The sequence below is a fragment of the Triticum aestivum genome, chromosome 3D (assembly GCF_018294505.1).
Source record: "Triticum aestivum cultivar Chinese Spring chromosome 3D, IWGSC CS RefSeq v2.1, whole genome shotgun sequence".
Taxonomy (NCBI): domain Eukaryota; kingdom Viridiplantae; phylum Streptophyta; class Magnoliopsida; order Poales; family Poaceae; genus Triticum; species Triticum aestivum.
This window is the reverse complement of record NC_057802.1, coordinates 103,981,995-103,987,799: the sequence shown is the minus strand read 5'-3', so window position 1 is coordinate 103,987,799 and position 5,805 is coordinate 103,981,995. Positions and strand designations below refer to the sequence as shown.

The 5,805-nt window shown below is 47.0% G+C and overlaps 1 long non-coding RNA gene across 1 annotated transcript; it reads left to right on the top strand.

The window, feature by feature from the left end:
• The first annotated feature begins 4,269 nt into the window (after positions 1 to 4,269).
• Positions 4,270 to 5,599, top strand: LOC123077706 (uncharacterized). The gene is made up of 4 exons (XR_006436784.1): positions 4,270 to 4,718; positions 4,805 to 5,008; positions 5,140 to 5,189; positions 5,364 to 5,599. It is a non-coding gene; the product is annotated as an uncharacterized lncRNA (long non-coding RNA).
• Positions 5,600 to 5,805: the final 206 nt, after the last annotated feature.

Here is a 5,805-nt window from a genome sequence, read left to right as displayed (position 1 = left end):
CCGGCTTCGTCGTCGTGCCGGCGGGGCGCGGCCAACTCGATGTTGGCCATGTCGTCGTTGGTGCCCTAGTCAAATTCCTCCACCGTCGCGTCAACCTCCGCGAAGATGGTTCTTTCTCTGCCTGTTGCATGTGTTGCCGCCATCGCTCGCGAGGATTTGGCGGGAGACTACGTTGGCCAGCTTGGATGGGCTAGGACGGCTTGGCGATGGCGGTGGCGCCGGCTCCGGAGATGTTGCTGACAAGCCAGCTTGTATCTGGCTAGCTCGCCGGGCAATCCAGGCTGCTGCAATGCCGGAGAGCTCCTTCTTCTGCTCGCTGGAGAGGCCATCCCACAAGACTTTGGAGCCAGAGGCCATGACGGGTGTGGTACAAGAAGGAGATGGAGAGCGGAGGTGTGGTATGGTTCTTGCTCGGCGTCTGGCCACGCTTAAATAGCGGACGGATGCGTGATACGTCTTCAATGTATCTATATTTTTTTTATTATTCCATGCTAATAAAGTATCAATCTTGGATGTTTATATACATTTACTAGCAACTTTATATAATTTTTTGGGACTAACCTATTAACCTATTGCCCAGTGTCGGTTGCTGTTTTTTTGCTTGTTTTTACTTCGCAGCGTATCAATACCAAACGAAGTCTAATTGCCACGAACCTTTTTGAAGATTTTTTTCTGGTGATAAAGACCCTGGAAGCTTCTGGAGTACACGGGAGGAGGCCCGTGGGGCCTACTAGGCACCAGGGCGCTCTAGGGGCCTCCGGCGCGCCCTGGCGGATAGTGGAGCCCACGGGAACCCCCTTGACCTACCTCTAACTCTACAAATACTCTAAAATCCTAGAAACTCTAGAGGAGTCGACGAAATACTTTTTCCACCACCGCCAGTTCCAGAACCACGAGATCCAATCTAGAGGCCTTTTCCGGCACTCTACCGGAGGGGGCAACGATCACGGAGGGGTTCTTCATCATCCTTACTGCCCCTCCGATGATGCGTGAGTAGTTTACCACAGACCTATGGGTCCGTAGTTAGTACCTAGATGGGCCAAAGAAGTACCAGAGGGGGGCTCCGAGGGGAGCACAACCCACCTGGGCGCGCCTGGGGGCCCAGGCGCGCCCAGGTGGGTTGTGCCCACCTCGGCCGCCTCCCGCACCGCCTCTTTGCTCTATAAATACCACCCAAATCCAAAAACCCTAAGGGAGTCCACGAAACACAATTCCAGCCGCCACAAGTTCCAGAACCACCAGATCCAATCTAGACACCATCACGGAGGGGTTCATCATCCTCATTGGTGCCTCTCTGATGATGCGTTACTAGTTCATTGTAGACCTACGGGTCTGTAGTTAGTAGCTAGATGGCTTCCTCTCTCTCTCTTTTGATTCTCAACACAATGGTCTCTTGGAGATCTATTTGATGTAACTCTTTTTGCGGTGTGTTTGTTGGGATCCGATGAATTGTGAGTTTATGATCAGATCTATCAATGAATATTATTTGAGTCTTCTCTGAACTCTTTTATGCATGATTGTTATAGCCTCGTATTTCTTCTCCAATTTTTTGGTTTGGTCTGGCCAACTAGATTGATTTATCTTGCCACGGGAAGAGGTGCTTTGTGATGGGTTCGATCTTGCGGTGCTCAATCTCAGTGACAGAAAGAGACATGACACGCATGTATCGTTGCTATTAAGGGTAACAAGATGGGGTTTATTCATACGTGAGTTTACCTTGTCTACATCATGTCATCATTCTTAATGCATTACTCTATTTTTTCATGAACTTAATACACTAGATGCATGCTGGATAGCGATCGATGTTCATGCACAGCTCTTCGTGCCAGAGAAGGATACTTCTTTCTCTAAAGTGGATTCCGATTGAATCACACGATCGAGGAGTTGCCGTGACAGTCCCTAATCTCGCCAATCAGCAAGATCGCATATGGCCGTGTGGAATATGAAAAGGAGGGAACCCCCGTACACCGAGGAAAACGGAGAGCTCTATTAAAGAAAAGGGAAAACGGATAACTGAAACTGATAAACAGCTCACTGAAGAATACAGATTTGAATTCTCTGAAACAAACCCTTGTCGTCGACTCACTGGCACATGCGCCGATGCTGCTTTACGTTATTCTGGTGCGAGGATCGTAGTCGGAGGGCGATCGACCGAGACAGGAGGCGATCGAGCACTCTAAAAATCGGGAGAGGCAACCAAAGGTGATACGAGCATCTCCGCACGCCAGCTCTTAAACCGGACACGGTATCCGTTCGGTGATCAAGGAAATCAGTTCGTACATTGAAGCCGATCATCTAACCGTAACCGCATACATTTTAAATTAAACTGGACTTTAATAAACTACACAAAAATACATGCAAACTGGATGATTTTCGTATAAACCAGATGAAAAATATTTACATTTCGGACATATTTTAACTACACTATACCGAACTAAGCTAAACTAGTCTATAGCCAGTCGCGTCGGATGTTCATTCCCACAACATGTATTTCCTATGTCCAGCGGCCCGCTCATCAGACTGTCGTAAGCGCCGAAGGGATATGCTTGGGAAGAGTAGCCTCCTTCTGCTGCCGGGAAGCATGGATCAGAGTTGGTTTTTGGGCGGGGAAGACAGTCGTCGTGGCCTACGCCCCGCGAAGCGGGCAAGCCCCCGACTGTGTAACCCGGCGAGGCGTTGGTGGTGGATTTCATGGGACCCAAGTGAAGGAAATATGCCCTAGAGGCAATAATAAAGTTATTATTTATTTCCTTATATCATGATAAATGTTTATTATTCATGCTAGAATTGTATTAACCGGAAACATAATACTTGTGTGAATACATAGACAAACAGAGTGTCACTAGTATGCCTCTACTTGACTAGCTCGTTGATCAAAGATGGTTATGTTTCCTAGCCATTGACATGAGTTGTCATTTGATTAACGGGATCACATCATTAGGAGAATGATGTGATTGACTTGACCCATTTCGTTAGCTTAGCACTCGATCGTTTAGTATGTTGCTATTGCTTTCTTCATGACTTATACATGTTCCTATGACTATGAGATTATGCAACTCCCGTTTACAGGAGGAACACTTTGTGTGCTACCAAACGTCACAACGTAACTCGGTGATTATAAAGGTGCTCTACAGGTGTCTCCAAAGGTACTTGTTGGGTTGGCTTATTTCGAGATTAGGATTTGTCACTCTGATTGTCGGAGAGGTATCTCTGGGCCCACTCGGTAATGCACATCACTTAAGCCTTGCAAGCATTGCAACTAATGAGTTAGTTGCGGGATGATGTATTACGGAACGAGTAAAGAGACTTTCCGGTAACGAGATTGAACTAGGTATTGAGATACCGACGATCGAATCTCGGGCAAGTAACATATCGATGACAAAAGGAACAACGTATGTTGTTATGCGGTTTGACCGATAAAGATCTTCGTAGAATATGTGGGAGCCAATATGAGCATCCAGGTTCCGCTATTGGTTATTGACCGGAGACGTGTCTCGGTCATGTCTACATAGTTCTCGAACCCGTAGGTCCGCACGCTTAAAGTTTGATGACGGTTATATTATGAGTTTATATGTTTTGATGTACCGAAGGTAGTTCGGATTCCCGGATGTGATCACGGACATGACGAGGAGTCTCGAAATGGTCGAGACATGAAGATTGATATATTGGACGACTATATTCGGACACCGGAATGGTTCCGGGGGTTATCGGATATATACCGGAGTACCGGGGGTTACCGGAACCCCCCTCCCCCTCGGGGGTTTAATGGGCCTACATGGGCCTTAGTGGAGAAGAGGAGGGGCGGCCAGGGCAGGCCACGCGCCCCCTCCCCCTCTAGTCCGAATTGGACAAGGAGGGGGGCGGCGCCCCCCTTTCCTTCCTCACTCCCTCCTCCTTCCCCCCTTCTCCTAGTCCAACAAGGAAGGGAGGGAGTCCTACTCCCGGTGGGAGTAGGACTCCTCCTTGGCGCGCCTCCTCCTGGCCGGCCGCCTCTCCCCCCCTTGCTCCTTTATATACGAGGGCAGGGGGCACCCCATAGACACAACAATTGATCATTGATCTCTTAGCCGTGTGCGGTGCCCCCCCCCCCCACCAGAATCCACCTCGATAATATCATAGCGGTGCTTACACTACTACAGATTAAGCCAATAACGACCAACAACTAACAATTCTCGGTTGTTATTAGTATGGCGCATGCGTCCAACTTCTAAACTAATGTTGTGAAACCTCCATAACGAGGATGGGTCTGCCCGTCGTGAATTTTATTCTGTTTAGAGAGTATTATTTGCGTCCTTATCTGCTGAAACAAACAATAAATAAAGAGAAAGATAATGACCAATAAAATCTAGGTTCCCGTGCAACCGTTTGTTCTGATTTCCCCAAAAAGCGCTGCCAGCCGCTTCCTTTCCTTCCAGCCGCCGCCGCCTCCTCCTACCCTTCATCTCGTTTCTGCTCTCCTATCTTCCTCCCGTACCTCCTCGAGCGCAGCGGCTGATTCCGGCCGAGCTGCATGCGATGTCGGCCAGGTCACAGTTCCCGTGGCCATCCTCTGCCGCCGTCCTCGTGGGAGCCGGCAACGCGCTGGTCGTCTCGGTGGCAGCTGCCGCGGACAACGTGAGGAAGCACGGGTTGGAGATCGCGCAGCTGGCGCTCGACGCTAAAGGGCCAGCGCCTATGTACGACGTCGCCTCCAAGAAAAACAGCAGCGAGATGCACAAGTAAGCATGATGTCCATCATGATGCATAGTACATCATATTAGCACATTCTAAATTTGCGTGGTCGTCTCTGTCATGCCATGAACAGGGCAGATCTAGGACTGAGAATTGTTGGGACTTCCACAAGCGGCCGTGCAGCAGCTGATTAACTAGTTATATTCTTCACTCGACCATTCTTTTTTTGCAGTTTTTTATTTTAAAGGAGAAGATGCAAACATGGATGCATGTTCGTGGAGGTGATGATGCTGGTCTTCTCAAGGATGCTTGGAGATGTGTGCCCCACACGATCCACGTACGTGCCCACACGTACTTGTCAACACATACTTTATAAATTTTCTGACTCGAAAGATTGAAAGCAAGGACAATTTGTTTGGCTACAGAATTTCTTGTTATCATGTCAAAATTTAATCTGTTCGATTGCAGAATGACATCATCCATGGATGGCCTACTTCTATTTCTGGAGATGCATGGATGTAAGCATTGCCTGATTATTGAGCAACAACGTCTGAAAATATAATATGTTTTTCTTTACCAAAGAAAAACATGTGTTGATCTAAGCATTGCCACATTATAATTTTTCTCTTTTCATTTAATAGAATCTCTAAGAGCTAAATGTACTCACTTAGCAATTGTTTATGTTTTTGTAGAACAGATGGTCCATCGTAATAGAAGCATCACTAGGCGTTGTAGTAATTGGTGAAGAATGATACGAACTTCAATTCAAGGACTGATGATGGCCTCTCATGACTGAAGATTATGGAAAGAAAATATCTTTTCTAGTTGTTGCACTATTTCTTGTTAGAGATGAACAACTACAATGGTTGTCTAGGGAGTTTTTTGGTTCACAATTTTTGAATGGTGGTACTTTATCCCCTAAATTGTATGTGATGATTATTTTCAATATATATGTAGTTTTGATCAGTGGAAACAAGCTATGATGCTTTGGTTGCATAGTTCGTTGCTTAATTTCTGCGGCTGTTAATCTTGAAAAGTTGAGAGTCACATTGAAGTGGCTGATAGTGATGTTTTAGGGACCATGAAAATATTTTTAGCGACCAGACAAGTGGTCGCTATTACACGAATTGTGGT